Source organism: Ambystoma mexicanum, chromosome 2p, assembly GCF_040938575.1.
Source record: "Ambystoma mexicanum isolate Mex_15411 chromosome 2p, UKY_AmexF1_1, whole genome shotgun sequence".
In the NCBI taxonomy this organism is placed as follows: domain Eukaryota; kingdom Metazoa; phylum Chordata; class Amphibia; order Caudata; family Ambystomatidae; genus Ambystoma; species Ambystoma mexicanum.
This window is the reverse complement of record NC_090923.1, coordinates 1,082,086,177-1,082,102,819: the sequence shown is the minus strand read 5'-3', so window position 1 is coordinate 1,082,102,819 and position 16,643 is coordinate 1,082,086,177.

The window sequence follows — 16,643 nt, the reverse complement described above, 5'->3', positions numbered from 1 at the left end:
TGACCCGGTAATTGCCCATTTGCGGGTGCTGGATGTTTTAGCCTGCCTCTATTACAGGCAGGCTATCTCCAAACTTATAATGAGGCCCATTGTACCATTCTTGACCAAACTGCAAAGAACGATACCTGACAAATTAAAAAAAAAACTCCAATTCCTAAAACAAACTTGAGGGCCATTAGCAGTGTGTGCCTAAACGTGAGACTGTAATCCACAAAACCAGCCCTTACAATCCTACACTCAGCCGGGATAGATTAAAGAACAGACAAAATCCAAAAATGGATCACGAAAACACTAGATGACATCGCACCAGAAAAACCTTTCACCCCCTCACTAATGAAAACACTGGCAAGGTGGCTCATGCCACACCTCAAAGAAGTGAAAAACAACAACAGGAAACTAGAAAAGCAATGGAGGAAAAGCTACGACCAGCACAAAAACCCACGTACCATAGACAGATCAGATTGTACAAAGAGGAAATACTCAAGGCAAATATGGCATACTACAAAGAACAGATCACAAAATCAATCAACACCCAGAAATAAATGTTCAACATCATAAACAAAATTAGAAACCCATCCATGTGTAACAACCCCTATTCACAACCTATGCAATGACCTTGCAGACCACTTCAAAACCAAAATCACCAACATCCATCAAATCATAGAAAGCAAGCCAAAAAGCACCACTGACCATCTCAAACAGCCAAAACCTGAACCACCGACTAGGCGAAATCACCTACTGCTCATCTCGTCAGATAAATTCAATAGCCTGGAGAGCAAAAGCAACAGAGCAGGCTCTCCAGCAGACCCATGCTCACCCAACGTCTACAAGATAATCCTGATCCGGAGAACACTGGCAGAATATTACTGCAACCTCTTCAACCACTCACTAGCAACAGGAGCTTACATCAAGCCACTCCTCAAAGATACTTCAGGAATTAAAGACTGCCCCAGATGCCATACAATGGGCCTCATTACGAGTTTGGAGGTAGCCATGCCATTTTTACCTGCATGGCTACCCCCAAACTCGGGTCCTGAAAAGTGGGAAATACCGGGCCATTCCGACCTTTGCAGGCCCGATAATTCCGATTCGCGGGACCTGGACCCGGTACGTCCCCATTCCCATTTGAGCCACCATAGGGCTCAATGGGAATGGGGAGGATGCTAACAACGGTCCCGTAAATGACGGGACCGTTGTTAGCATCCTGTTCTGCTAGCAGGTGTCACTCTGCACATCTGGTCGGACCAGGCATCCAGAGAGGCACCCGCGAGCAAACTCGAAATGTTGCAGCGAGGTAACAATGGCGCCGGTAGCACTACAGTCAAAAAACAAATCTTCTTCAAAACCCTCTGCATAATATACAGAACAACCCACGGCCAAGGAGTGGATTTCACATAGAAATAAATCACCATCTGCAAACCAACTCAAAAACTAAGATCCAGCAACGGCATCCGCCTCGACCAAAACAATATGCAAAACAAAAATTTTGGAGACCAACATTCTTCTGCATAGCGGTAAAACTATGAAACTCACTCCCAAAGGAAATACTAAGAGCAGAAGAACAACTACAATTCAGGAAGCTATTAAAAACATGACTCTTATATGCACCAAGTTAAGGAACTCGCCAGAGAGAGAACCCCCACCACTGCAACTCAAGAAAACACTACGAAACTGGATCACCCAAAGAAATATATGATGCTGAACAAAACAGAAATACAAATAAGCTGAATGGTCAACCCAGTGCAAAACAACCTAAACAACCACCAACTAACCCTGCTAACAACTCGCTAACACTCTGCATACCAAGCACACAACCCAGAGCTTCACCACAAAACTCCCAAATTACAGGCACTCTACCAACTCTCCACCACACTCAACACGCACATGAAAACACCCACGTACAACCACACACAAAACATCACACAATGCAAATCAACTAAAACCATACCAGCACACAGTGTCTGTTTTTTTTTCTAAAATGAATCTACCAACAGAACATCAAAGCCCTCTTGTGCTTGTCCCTCTCAACTTTACCAACTAACCATACCAACTCCCTTCCTTTTCTCGGACCTGCCTCAATGCCTGGAGGCCATACAAAATAGCAGCAGTGCACAGTTAGAAGTCACAATAACATAACATAACAAGACATGTTAAAATGGTCTGGCATTCAACCTATTTCATCAAATGCCAGTATGTTGTCCTGAAATGTATATGAGGAATAGAAAGAATGTGGAAAGGAGTATTTGAGTTGCCTGATGATGGTTTGGTCCTGGATCTGTACAGGGATTTAAAAGGTGGGGTCAGGGCCAGAGTATCTTTCGTGGCAATGCCTCTATAAAATTGGATGCAGGATTTCTTAGCTTAGATATCATTTGAATTGGAGAAATACCCCCCAGCTGTTGCCCCCCCCCCTTGCATCTGGGCACACATGAAAAAAACAAGCACAAAATGAATTTTGAATTCACGCTTGTCTCACGAATGGTGCCACATTTTGCCGAATGAATGCAAAGTGACCAGTTGGTTATCTAGGACTATGCAAGGCGGTGAGCCTTAAAATCGCAGCATCCCTTTCAGACTTCGAGTGATTTCAGCAAGATAAAAGGCGCTTTCTCAGTTTTCAACAAAAACAATGTGTACCAGGATATGGCTGGTTTCAAATTCAAACACATTTGTTCATTTTGTAGGTTCCCCTCACATCCCAAACGAAATTGCCATTGAAAGGGCCATTAAAGGGCCATGTTCGAAGAATCCCAAAGGGATGAGAAGGTCACTGCCAGAAACACAAAGGAGGGACTAAGCCTGGACCTAATATGTGTGCGAACCCTGAATCACCCACATTTTCACTCTATGTGGGTGATTTGGATTTGGTCGAACTTTTAAGAGATTCAGGTAACAGATTTGGATTAAGCTCCTGACAATTTCATGCTGATTACATTTTTCTGTTATGTTTCACGTTGGGTTGAAGAGGTCAGACCCGTTCCTGCCTGCACATGTTCAAAACAAACAAAGTCTAATGTGAATAAATATAGGCCAGCACCTTTCCTTCCAGGGATTCTCAAAGAAAGCAAAGTGTCTAAATGACACATTTCTTGCACCCGACTGTTTCTCTTATATAAAACCCAAACTTAACTCTTTATCTGCAGCTGACGAAAATTGTAACCTTAAAATAAAATATGCAGTGCCAAATTCACAGTCATGCTATTAAATAATGCATAGAATATTCAGAGTTTTATTTGAATTTCTTTGAGAAATGTGTAGGTCACCTTAATCACAAAGGTGGCCTGTACATTTCCAGGGGACTGTGCTGAAGCACAAATGCTGCACTGGCCACCCCCAATGCATACATTAAGGTCTGGCGCATGTACATGCTCCCATACATACTCCCTCCACCCATGTGAATGGTGGGTGTCTTTGCATCACAGGACCTTAAAGTGCCTGTCTTTGTGAAATGTGTATAATATGGGCAATGCTGCAAGGGCATCCCACAAGCGAGGCAGGGTAACTGCTGTTACCATCGGCAGATGGGAGAGGGGCAGCCCCAACCTCCTGTGCCTGCTCCTCTCCTCCCCCCAGCTATGGAGACATGCAGTCTCGGCAACACAAAGCCACGGAAGGGTAAGGTGCAAACAGTCATCTCATCCTTCCTCCAAATAGCAAGGTGCTAAGCACCATAAGGAAAACAACCGTCAGGCCGGGCCCAGGTTCAAAAGATCTGCCCCCACCAGGGGGCCAGACAGTCGGCTATCCGGCCGGGGGCTGCAACAACCGCAGCCCCCACCACATACACAACAAAGACCGAGGGCCTCCCTGAGTCCTATAAATATGAGCAGCATGCTCAGAGTAAACACAATTTGTTTGTGGACCCTGAACGGGGACCCAAGCAAACAGGAGGTTCACTGTTTACTCAGTGTCTTCCAAATCTTCTTGCTTTTTTTAGCAATTCTTGAAGTTCGCTGTACATCACAGCGTCTTTTCTCTTTCCTGAACATTGTACTGTTCAAAGCAATTGCATTGCAACCTTAACGAAGGAAGAAGAGGCAACCAAACAGCCAGTGCGGACGGCATCAATCTCAACATCTCGGCATAGAGGAAAAAGCGAGCGGCGAGCGTGTCCAAAACAAACAAAGACGCGTGCTGCGGAATCATCCCAAACCAGTGCGAACGAAGGAGAGAGAGGCACCCGAGCAGCCCAGCGTGGACGGCAGCCGATTCAACAACTTACAGGTGAGCCACCGTGCTGGGGCTACGAGGGAGGAAAAATAGACATTTGTGTCTGGGAAGAGATACAATTTGTTACAGTGGACCGAAGCCCCCGCGTTATAAGGCAGGCGGGGCAAGATAACACAAACCAGTTTTAAACTCGGGCAGAGCCACAGCCAGCTTGGTAGCACGGCGAGCCGGGAGCTCGTTTTTCTTGACATCCACGCAGAGCTTGCGAACACAATTTCAAGCTCGGCGGGCCCAAATACTGCAGATTAAAAATAATTTCTGTAATATTGCACGGGCCTCCTCACAGCGAAACCAATTAGTTAAATACCAGTGAAACAAGCCTGGGGGCTGCCCATTTTTAAAATAAACACCGCACAAAGTGGACACTAGTAGACAATTTTTCTTTGAACCCTGTCAAGAAGGCACCAGCCAACATCTGCCCAGCACGGGCAACAAATAGAACAGGCTCAAAGAGCTCGCCGATAGCAACATTTTAACTCCTTGATAAAACTTTTTTCCTTTTCCTATAACAGGCATAAAAGACCATGGGGCCCAAACGGAAAGCACGGGCACCCTCAACACCGGTGCAAAAGCCCAAATCACCACAATTGTTAGCAGCCATTGAAGTGGCAGAGCACTACGGATGGGCATGGTTTAATGAAAACATGTACGGCCTACCCAGGGAAGGAATTACCAGCCCACCCAGCCAAGAGGAGGTTTCTGCACCATTAGAAAGGAGAAAAGTATCCGAAGGCGCCAAAAAAGGTACCAATAAATTGTCAAAACTATGCGAGAATGTAGCGGAATTACAGCAACTGATGGTAGAAATAAGGGGGAAACAGACACCGCCCACAAGGGAACCTGGGGCCTCAAACCCTACCATCGCAGTAGAACCTACAATAGCGGTTGTCAACCCACCCGTAACACTACCTACAGCAATCCCGCCACAACAAGTACAGCAGTTGCCAGTAGCACCCACAGCTATAAATACAACAGCCTCCACAACTCCAGCAACAGATTCAGCAGGTGCTCTAAAAGCATGGGCAACCCCCAGCACAGACAACACGGGCGTGACAGGGACACCCGGCAGAAATACAACTGACATTGTAACAATCTGTAATGCACAGTTAGACCAAAAAATGAAATCTTTCCAAACAGAGATATTAAATAGATACAAAAGATGCCTGGCATGGAACATTGATACCACAATCAAAGAAGCCATATGGGCCAAGGAATTTATAGAAATTTTTTCCCTAATAGAAGCGCAACGCAAAGGGAAAGACGCTTTCAGAAACCCCAAAAAGATAGAAGAAAAAGCTATTGCCAGAAACGCCCAGGTCGAACAAAACTGGGACAACTGGTTACAAGCCTTTGCCATTTTAGCAACAATATATGAAGGAAAATTCCCCATGGATGGTAGGAAGATCTGGGCATACGTTGAAAAAATAAGGGAAGTAAAAGTAACACAGAGGGGGAAGACATGGCTAGCATACGACATCAGATTTAGGAGGGGATGTCAGAAAGGCCGGCCATTGAGTGGGATGAAGTCCAGAACGATTTATACACCCTCAACGCCGAACCTCCCCAGGAAGAAGATACCATGCATTCTTCTTCCAAAAATAGCAAAAATTTGCAAGGAAGCAAATCCCATGACAATGATTAATCCAAAAAAGGGGAGCAGCCCTTTCGGAGGAACCAGCCTTGGGCGGCTAAAAATAATACCCACAAACAGAACAAACAGCAGGCTGCCAAATCCAACATCCCATGCAGAAATTTTGGGAAAAACCAGTGTACATGGGGCAAAGAATGCTGGTACAAACACGCCTGCACAAACTGCAACAGTGACCATGCAGCAAGTACTGCACCAGACTACCAGCCAAGAAAGAATGATATCCCAATTTTAGAACCAGGACGAACACCCATCAACCCGGGCAACTTTAGGGACTCCCTAAACAACTACCCAGACAAGGAAACCAGCAGGATACTATGGCAGGGTTTCACCAAAGCTTTTTCCATCCCATTTAAGGGCACTGGGTCACACACCATCCCGTTGAACCTAAAGTCAGCCAGGGACAACCCCCAGATAGCAGAAACCAAAATCAAGAAAGAACTGCAACTAGGCAGGGTAGCATGTCCCTGGGACGGCATGCCATTAAAGAACTATTTAATATCTCCACTAGGCCTGGTCCCCAAAAAAGAACCTGGGAAAATGAGGCTAATCCAGCACCTCTCCTACCCTAATGGCCAGTCTTTAAATGATGGCATCCCACACACAGAATCCGCCGAATCTTACACACATTTCCAAGAGGCAGTAAGGCTCATACAAGAGTGCGGCAGAAACGCCTTGATGGCCAAGCTGGACATCGAATCTGCTTTCAGACTTTTGCCAGTCCACCCAGAGTCACAGCATTGGCTAGGTTTCACTTTTAACAACAAATTCTATGTAGATCCTGTGCACTATATGAGCAATTCAGTTCCTTTTTCCAATGGGCTTGCCTAAAGCAGAGACCAGGGACAAAAATAGTGCATTACCTAGACGATTTCATGGTAATAGGGCCACCTAACTCCGGGGAATGCGGCAGGGCTTTAGCAAAACTTGAGCACATGGCCGCACAATGGGGAATTCCCCTAGCGAGGGAAAAAACCACCAAACCAGACACAAACATAATTTTCCTGGGCATCGAAATAGACACAGCAAAGGAGCTCTGCAGAATCCCCAAAATAAAAATATCAGAACTCCTGTCTAAAATACAAAACCTGATAACGAAAGAAAAGGGGACAGTAAAGGAAATACAATCCTTAGCAGGCAGCCTCAATTTCGCATCCAGAATAATACCTCAAGGAAGGATATTTTCCAGAAGCCTAGAGTCCAAAATCAAATCACTCACCAAACCACACTTGCATTTCTGGCTAGGCAGAGAGGTGAAACAAGACCTGGAAACATGGGGAAAATTCCTCAGAGATTTCAACACGTCTTTACTTTGGCGAACGCCTTTAAATACCCGGTCAAAAAGGGTCCTATACACCGACGCATCTGGGAGCAAGGGGTTTGGAGCCATACTAGACTCCGAATGGCTGGCAAGACACTGGCCCAATTCATGGCAAGCAGCAGGGTGGACAAGAAACATCACCCTACTAGAAATATTTCCCATCTGGCTAACATTACACATCTGGGGCAGGCGACTAGCGAATACGGAACTTTTGATATGGTGCGATAACATGGCTGTAGTGGGCTCCATGAACAGAAGGTCTACGAAATGCCCTTTAGTACTGAAAGTATTACGAGCCATTACAACAGTCACACTACAAGAAAACATTGTACTCAAAGCGAAGCACATTTCAGGGGCAGATAATAACATTGCTGATGCCTTATCTCGCTTCCAGTGGACAAGATTCCGAGAGCTAGCGCCGCACGCCCAAGAACAGATGACGCCAATACCAGCAGCATGCTGGGCAATAATGGGAAGACAAGAATAACGGCATCAACGCCAACGCAAGAGAGCACAGGCTGGGATGCCCAACGAAAACCAGACACCTCTAAAACGGGTGCCAACAACACATTGGCATCAATGCCAGCACCAGAGAGTGCAGGCCGGGATGACCAATACAAAGCAGGCACCTCTAAAATGGGTGCCAACAACACATTGGCATCAACGCCAGCGCCAGAGAGCCCAGGCCGGGATGCCCAACAAGAATCAGGCACATCACCAACGGGTGCCAACAACCTCACAGGCTTCCTAATGGAGATGGCAGAGAGGGCAGTGGCAAGCACTACTGCAACACAGTACAGTAAGTGTTTGCAAACAGTATTTAAGGCCACAGGTGAAAACCACGTAGAATTAATAATGATTAAAGATATAGAATTATTTTTAAAATGGGCTTGGGAACAAGGTTTCAAAAAGGATTGGGCTAAAAGACACCTGGTGGCAATTTCATATTTTACAAAAATACGGGGCGATTCAGACCCCACCAAGAACGCCCTCATCTCTTATGCAATGAAGCGATGGGGCAGAATAGAAGGTGCCCAAGTGGACACCCACCGACCCCTTGATTTCAGCAAACTGGTGCAGATTGCAAGCCAGTTGGAAGCCATATGTTGGCACCTATACGAGATAATGTTATTTAAAACAGCCTTTTTCCTAGCCTACTTTGGGGCTTTCCGGGTAGGAGAACTCATCGCTTCCAGCACCAAGGCCACAAATGGCCTGGGTGTCATGGAAATCAGAGTGAGACAGGAGAGTGTTAACATAGAAATGCAACAGTCAAAAACGGGTGCAAAAAGAACAATCAACATTTGTTGCATTGATGAAGCAATAAACTGTTTGGTTTGCATCACCAACCTCTATTACGCACAACGACCCAAAGTGGGGGGGAGTTTTTTAATCCACAAGGATGCATCGGCCCTAAACCGCTACCAATTTAAAGGAGTGCTGATAAAAGCAATCAGCAAAGCAGGGTGGGATCCCAAACAGTTCGGCACTCATTCCTTCAGGATAGGTGACGCCACTGCGGCACGGTAAGGGGGCTTAACACCGCAACAACTAAATAACATAGGGGGATGGAAGTCAGACAGTTATAAAAGATATATCAGACCACAAATGATATAGCCATCCTCCCTAAAATTATCTTTCTTTTCCCTCCCTCCCACCACCACAGAAATAACAGTCGAATCGAGGACCACACTCGGATCAGCATGGATAGTTGGCCACTCATTCGTTTTCAGGACAGGCAGATGGGCAGAAGAGACTAAAGAAGGGCCACCTTTCAGAAACACCATTACTTCATGGTGGGGATACAGAGGCCTACGTTGGACCGACGTCCACGAAACACTAGCAGAATTGCTGGCATATAGGGACCCCCCAGAATTCCTGATCATTCATCTAGGGGGCAACGACCTAGTCAACACGGCTAGACGCATCCTATGCGAAGAAATCTGCTCCTCCCTAGCAGGCATTTCGCACAACTGGAGGGGTACTGAAATATACTTCTCAGTCATTTTACCAAGAAAGAAATGGCTAGGGGCCAACTGCTACAAATCTATAGACATATCCAGAAGAAAATTGAACAGGACGATAGAGAGATTCTGTATGATAAGAGGACTGGGTTTCATAAAACACCCAGCCATTACACTTGGCAACCCAGACCTCTTTCTCCACGGCGGCACCCATTTGTCTAACCAGGGCATGGAGCATTTCTTTCGGGAAATCAATGCAACACTTGCTCACAGGGGCTGTCTCTAGGGCATACTCTTGGGGGAACACGGTCAGCCGTTAACCTGCCGTGTGGCGGCATGGGTCAGAGGGGGTAACCTCAGGACCCGGTGCCCAAAAGTATGATACCATCATGATATGTGATATTGTTATTGCCATAACTCACATCTGTACAATAAAATCCTACGGCCTTTTATTGCCAACACTTGGCACAAGTTGTGAGCCTATCATTACGGGAGAGGGTTTGGGGTTCGGCCAATACTAATGCATGCATATGGGTTCAGCAGTTATGGGCAATGCTGCATGGGCATCCCACAAGCGAGGCAGGGTAACTGCTGTTACCATCGGCAGCTGGGAGAGGGGCAGCCCCAACCTCCCCGTGCCTGCTCCTCTCCTCCCCCCAGCTACGGAGACACGCAGTCTCGGCAGCACAAAGCCACGGAAGGGTAAGGTTCGAACAGTCATCTCACCCTTCCTCCAAACAGCAAGGTGCTAAGCGCCATAAGGAAAACAACCGTCAGGCAGGGCCCAGGTTCAAAAGATCTGCCCCCACCCGGGGGACAGACAGACGGCTAACCGGCCGGGGGCTGCGACAACAGCAGCCCCCACCACATATACAACAAAGACCGAGGGCCTCCCTGGGTCCTATAAATATGAGCAGCATGCTCAGAGTAAACACAATCTGTTTGTAGACCCTGAACGGGGACCCAAGCAAACAGGAGGTTCACTGTTTACTCAGTGTCTCCCAAATCTTCTTGCTTCTTTACCACAGAACCCGCCCACCCTACAAAAAGCGGAGAAGAACAAAAAGAAGTACAAGGCACTGTACGATGCCCACAACAAGTCGTGGGACACAAGAAGGCGGCACGGGTCCGAGGGGGTAACCTCAGGACCCGGTGCCCAAAAGTATGATACCATCATGATATGTGATATTGTTATTGCCATAACTCATATCTGTACAATAAAATCCTACGGCCTTTTATTGCCAACACTTGACACAAGTTGTGAGCCTATCATTACGGGAGAGGGTTTGGGGTTCGGCCAATACTAATGCATGCATATGGGTTCAGCAGTTATGAAAAAAACGTTTCTCTCCCTGTTTGAGGGGTATGTTGTAATGTTATGTTGATTTGTCCTGCACACGGCTACCACCCAAGGGCAGTCTCCAGGCTCCCACGTGACTCTGCAAGAGAGGGGGACTGGCAGTGGGCGAAGAATACGAAAAGAAGTAGTGGAACTATGTTCCCTGCTAGCCTGTCCCGCTGCTCACACATCTCATTGCACACACCCTCCCACACACCATACATACCCCTAAATAAATGTGCCTTCTGTTTAAGGGAACGTTCCGTGCAGCTGAAGTGCACATTTCATCTTCCTACACTTTTATTTTGAAACAAAATCATTCCGGAACGGTTTCTTTTTAAAATAAAAGTAAAGGAACAGTAAAACTTAATTTTAAAAAGTAGAGGAGCTCTGCTCCCACCCGCTCCGGTACACTTCGACCAATGGGGACTGGGAGTGTTAGTGAGGAGAGGATGAAAGGATAGGTTCAGAACCAAGAGGAACTGGCATCTGTGAGCATTGTTTTGCATGTGGGAGTTGGTTTGGGGTAGTAATATAAGTGGGACAACAGTTAATGCCGCTGCTGTCCTACACTTAAGAAAATGCATGAACAGGTCAGAAATCACCCTGCCAACCATTGCACTTCCCCTGAACCTGTTCCCTAGAGGTACAGGGGAATTGATTTCTTGTCTGCACATTTGAATGTGCATCCCAATTCTGAATTCAGGATGTGCATTAATGTGGAAAAGGGATGAAAAAGGGAATCCCAAAGTGTGCATCTAGGATGCACACATTTAAAGGATTATTGTGAATTGTGTGTTTGTTTATTTATAGTGCGTGGAACATACATAGCAAAGCTCAAACACAATTACGCAACTAAGAAAAACAAACAATTCCTGTAACAGCGCCTCGATGCCTGCGGGCTGTGTGAGCGCTTTATAAATGTAAATAAATAAAATAAATAAAAAATAAATAAATCAATATGGCCTGCAGGCAGGTACGTACATACAGAATACAACATTGAATGCAAGAGATATTTACAGTGTGAAGGATCCCCAAGTGTAGAGTAGCTATACAGAGAAAGAATGGGGTATTTTACAGTGTGTCTTTGGAGATCAGCCACAATTGGTCACATCTTTCTGGGCATACGTGATGTCATTTGCCCCAACACCATTTTTGAAAATATGCCTCTTACTGATAGCCGTTATATGATCTTTCATTGTAATCTGACCCGACTAAATGGTATTCCTTTAAGGAAGATCAGAGTCTACATCATGAATGCTTGACATGTGACTGACGTTGGCTCAGCCCTACTGGCCATTCTGAGGTCATGACCTGCAGTCATGGACGTTCCCTATTTCCAAATAAATAACCTGAATAGTCCTTCTACATACTTGCCAACCCTACCGATTTAGGCAGTAGGATACCACTTTTTAAGCAGTCCTACCGCCTACCGATTTAGTGGCAACAAATACAGATTTTTGAAAAGAAAAAAATATATGATTTTAATATTTTTTATTTTTTTTTATTTTTTTGGCTTGGCTGCCTGATGCCCAGAACAGCATGTTCAGCAGGGCGGCAGTAGCCCCCGCCACACCAGCTTGGGGGAACCTTTCAAGGGCTCCCCCGAGCTGGCATAGCGGGAGAAGGTGCGACTTGCAGGCTCTTGATGTAAAAGGCGCCCATGGCGGCGGGCTAAATGCGCCCCTCCGTCGCGGGTGCCTTTGACAAAAGGCGCCATTAGCCCTCCACCACGCCAGCTCGGGGGGGGTCTTTCAAGGGCTCCCCCAAGCTGGCGTGGTGGCAGAAGGCGTGGCAGGCGCCTCCTTGTCATTGATCGCACCTGCGGCGGCGGACTCATTCAATGACAATGGGCTGCTGACGCACCCTATTCCTATCATTACCTCCTCGCCGGACTATTTTTGAAACTAAGATTCCTACAGATTTTTGGTCACAGAATTTTGGCATGTATGCTTCTAGAAGCATACTCAGCAAGATTACATTTCATGCAGCCCTAATGCATGACTGACTCTTCCCCACCCCTACACGCTGTGATGAATCTGCTACATTATAATATTATAAACCTCAATAAATCTCTATGTTTCTACCTCTGAATGATGAAAAACAGACCCAGGCATTCCTAACGTTTGACTGACTCTGCTCGCCTGACACGTGATCTTACAATTCCTCACTTCAACTTCACTAATTTGATCAACTTCAGAAAGATGAAAGGCCGAGTTCTTCTTGCCCAGATTCAAACCTAGGACCTGCAGGTATCACTTAGATTTCTTCAGTAGGTGCATACATCTACTGAGATATCTGAATGCAGAGTTGAATCTGCTCTGCTAATTGGATAACATTCGCAGGCACACAGACCCCTCCCTTGCATGTAACCTTTCTCTCCCTTCCTGAAGCCTTCAAAGTTATTTTGTGTATGTTTTTTTCTCAAGAATCAACCCGGACCTGCCCGAACTTCCCCAAAGGTCTATGGCTCATAAAGCAGATTTGGGCATATTAAGGCTGGAAGAACAATCCGCGCAAACCCAGAAACTACACTAATCTCATTAGCAGATTTGCACTAGCCCACAGATATTTTTGGAGGAAGTTTTCCCAGGCTTAGCAGAGACAATGGCATATCCTGAACTAGTAGCAGCTTCTGCTACCATTGCCCTTAGTAGCCCTACATTGCCCTGAGCCACACAAAACCTCCCGGGGTGTTGCTGCTCACTACCTGCCATGGTCCACCTGTAGGCCCAGGACAGGTGGTATCTCACTGACCACCCACAAAGCACTACTAGGTAACCAGTGGTAGGCACATGAGCTACTGCGCAAGGGTCTTACAGAAGACATCAGTGCCTCACCTCTTAAGAAAATAGGCTGCCACTGGGAGAGGTGCCAGTTCCCCTCGCCCCTAACATGGTGACATTGGGATTAAGCAATATAGAACAGGACAAATAGGGAAAAGCCAATAGTGAGATAACGGATATGTCCTGTCCTTCAGGGCATAAAAGAAGAGGTGTGCGATAACATGTCAGCTAATGCTGTGGGGCTCTTATGCCAGGAGACTGGAGGGTAGAAGCTAGCAGGCATAAAGGAAGGAGATTTGTTGACCCCTAAGGAAGTAGACTTCCGGCAGAGGGCAGCACAGCACAGCCAGATATGTCTCGTTTGTTCTGGTTGATAATTATGATGGCATTTGGCGATATTAGCAATAGAGGTGTAACCAGTCCTTCCCTGTTTCCTGCTCCTGCAACCAAGCACTTACAAAAGCATAACGGTGCCGTCTCCACCAATCAAAGTGAAGAGGTGATATTGCACATGTTCCCTGTGTAAAAAGTATCTTCTCTGGGAAAATGCCTAAGAATGGAAGAGCAGCATGACTACTAATCTAGAAAAGTAATTGGAAGAGTGCACCCCCCAAACCAGTCCCTTGCTGCTTCTCAATTTTTCCACAAGTGCACAGTCTACGCCAGGGGTCTGCAACCTTTGGCTCTCCAAATGTTTTGCACTACAACTACCATGAGCCCTAGCCACCATAGTTAATGGTGAGGGATCATGGGAGTCGTAGTCCAGAACATCTGGAGACCCACAGGTTGCAGACCCTTGGTCTACGCAATGCTTGGCGAGATAAGAGAACAGCGGATCTATGTGTTTTGGTCGAAGTTCAACTTTTAGAATCCTTTCTTACCGCATGTTATTACTGATTTTTTACTGCCAAAAGTAGGCGCAGACCCCCGCACATCTTCCTTACCGCACGCGCACCCCTTTCTATTTTGCCTGACCCTGACGAACCATCTACCCCAATGGGGTAGAAAACATTAAAAAGATATTGGTTCGGTCTCAGCAAATTTCAACAGTTCAAGTTCAACGAGAATACATGGACCAGCACAAACATTCAAGCGCTGCGTGTGGGGTTCAGGGCACTTTAAGTGCATAGTTCATCAGTATTTCTGTAAAGGTGTGTATGAAATTAAAAAAATGCTCAACCTGCATGTCATAGGAACTCCGAAGCTGTCTAAAGGCATTGCATCTGTAAGGTCAAAAGGAAAATAAGATTACACATTTCATGTTCACTTGCTACTGATGTCGCCATGTTTTAATAAAGAGAGCAATTTTAACAAATGCATAGAAAATCACAATAACACAAAGCTTAACATTTTAATAAAGGTTTGAAAACACAGAGTGAGACAAAGTGGGAAAACATGAAGCAATCAGTAGGAATAATCATGTGGAACGGGTCAGTTGGTTGCTAGGGGAAATGGAGGAGTCACTGTAAAATTTAAATAATGTTTTGTTTTCAGAACAAGGCTTAAAGGGCACATCGTTTTGTGAAGAGCAAGAAAAGGGGTCAGCTATGGGACCAACAGGGTGTGTCTCTTCATTGTAATGTTAAACAATGCATGACTACTAATGTGTGACGACAAAGATTAGAGAATACGAAGAAGGATGGGTAAGAAGGACGTCAGGAGGGTACAAGAAGAAGGACTTTAAACATAGCAAAACCCATGAAATGCAGCATTAAAATGTAAACAATGTAAAGGCATAGTCATGTAAATTACCTAAAAGGTCTATTTATTTCCAAACGTTACATTTCCAGATTTAATTTTCAAGCTTTGATTTTTCAGACTTTAAACTTTCTAAATCTAGACCTATAATCTGTAACACAAGTCTCTTTAAACAGATAACTTTCAGCTCCAGAAAAATCCCCTTGAACCCAAATATTTCAGTGACGTCGATTCACGAAAATGCCTGGGGAAGCGGAAGTAACATGTAAGGGTGCAGAAGTAAGAATCTCACACGCGGGGGTCATAGTGTTTGCTATACACCTTTATTCAAGGATAAAATGGAAAATAAAAGACCTATCTCGCCCTAACTCTAAGAGGGGGTTCCCTGCCTCAACTGAAATAACTAGTGTCAGAATGTCCAGAGCAAAGGTCCCAATGTCCAGTGTCAAAACTCTAAATCTCTCCCTTACACACTAATCTAACTAAATCAAAGGAACTGTCTTCTTGTTCTGTGGGGAGACTGCTTCCCCTGGACGAAGGCAGTTCTTGTCTTAATAGGATTTTTCAATGATGGTTTCATCCAATCCTTGTCTGTTGAGGAAATGCCACACACTCTCCAGCCTATCTCAGCTGGCAAAGTAGTTCCTTGGGGTTCCAGACCCTGGTTGGCAGCTTTGGCTTCCTCTCGCCATGTACTGCACTGGAGAAGAACAGCCTGGGTGATTCCAAGGCAAACCTGGCTCCCTCTCACCAGGTACTGCGACGAAGAAGAGTAGCCTGAACACACTTTCCAAACTGAAGGGGGTCCTTGACCCTGGGGTGCAGACCTAGTCAAGAACTGCGATGAAGGAGAGTAGCCTGGATGCACACCTCTGGCTATAGTGTGTAACACAGGCTTTGTTCACTAATCTGCCAGGCACTGTACGAACTGTCCATCAAGTTCCATTTCTCTTTATATGGGTGCGAGTCCCAGACTCGCAATTCCGTCCTTTGTTTTCCCTTCTGTGCTTCTGTGGGCTTGGCTCACTCTCCTGCCAAGCCGCAGTACAACTCTGTGTACTTCTCTGTTTTTCTCCACATGCATTAGGGTCCCAGACCCTCTTTTCACAGCTTTGCAATTTGTGCCACAATCTCCTTGAGGCTTCACCTCGTTCCTGACTACCTGCGTACTTTGTGGTGTGGTCTGAGTGGTGGTCGGCTCTGCTGAGGCAGCTGGGCTTGTTCGTGGGGCTCTGGCTCCTACCTGGAGCTTCCCTTGCTCTGCGGCAGTTACGTGGTCTGGTTTCCTTATGGGACAATGTGGTCTCAGACTTCCACACTTCTCAGGACCCTGTGGCACACAGAGTCTTCATCCCCCTATGGACCATGTGGTCCTCACTTCCTGGACCGGCCCTGGACTCCCTCTCCTTCCTATTGGCTTTCCGGTCAGCACCTGTCTGCATTTCAGGTTCCTCCTGGCTCTTGCGGTTCCTCCAGGGAGGGTTTGACAATCTGTCAAGACCTTCTTTGGTTTTTATCTTGCTTCTTTCAGTCAATGGCTGTGAACCACTAGGCTGGTAAATGGGGTTCCAATGTTTATTTCCTATTGCTCCTCACCTTCTCATCGTCTCAGTGAGTGCTTGTGTGGTAACTCACTAGGAATCTTCCTCGTCTCAGT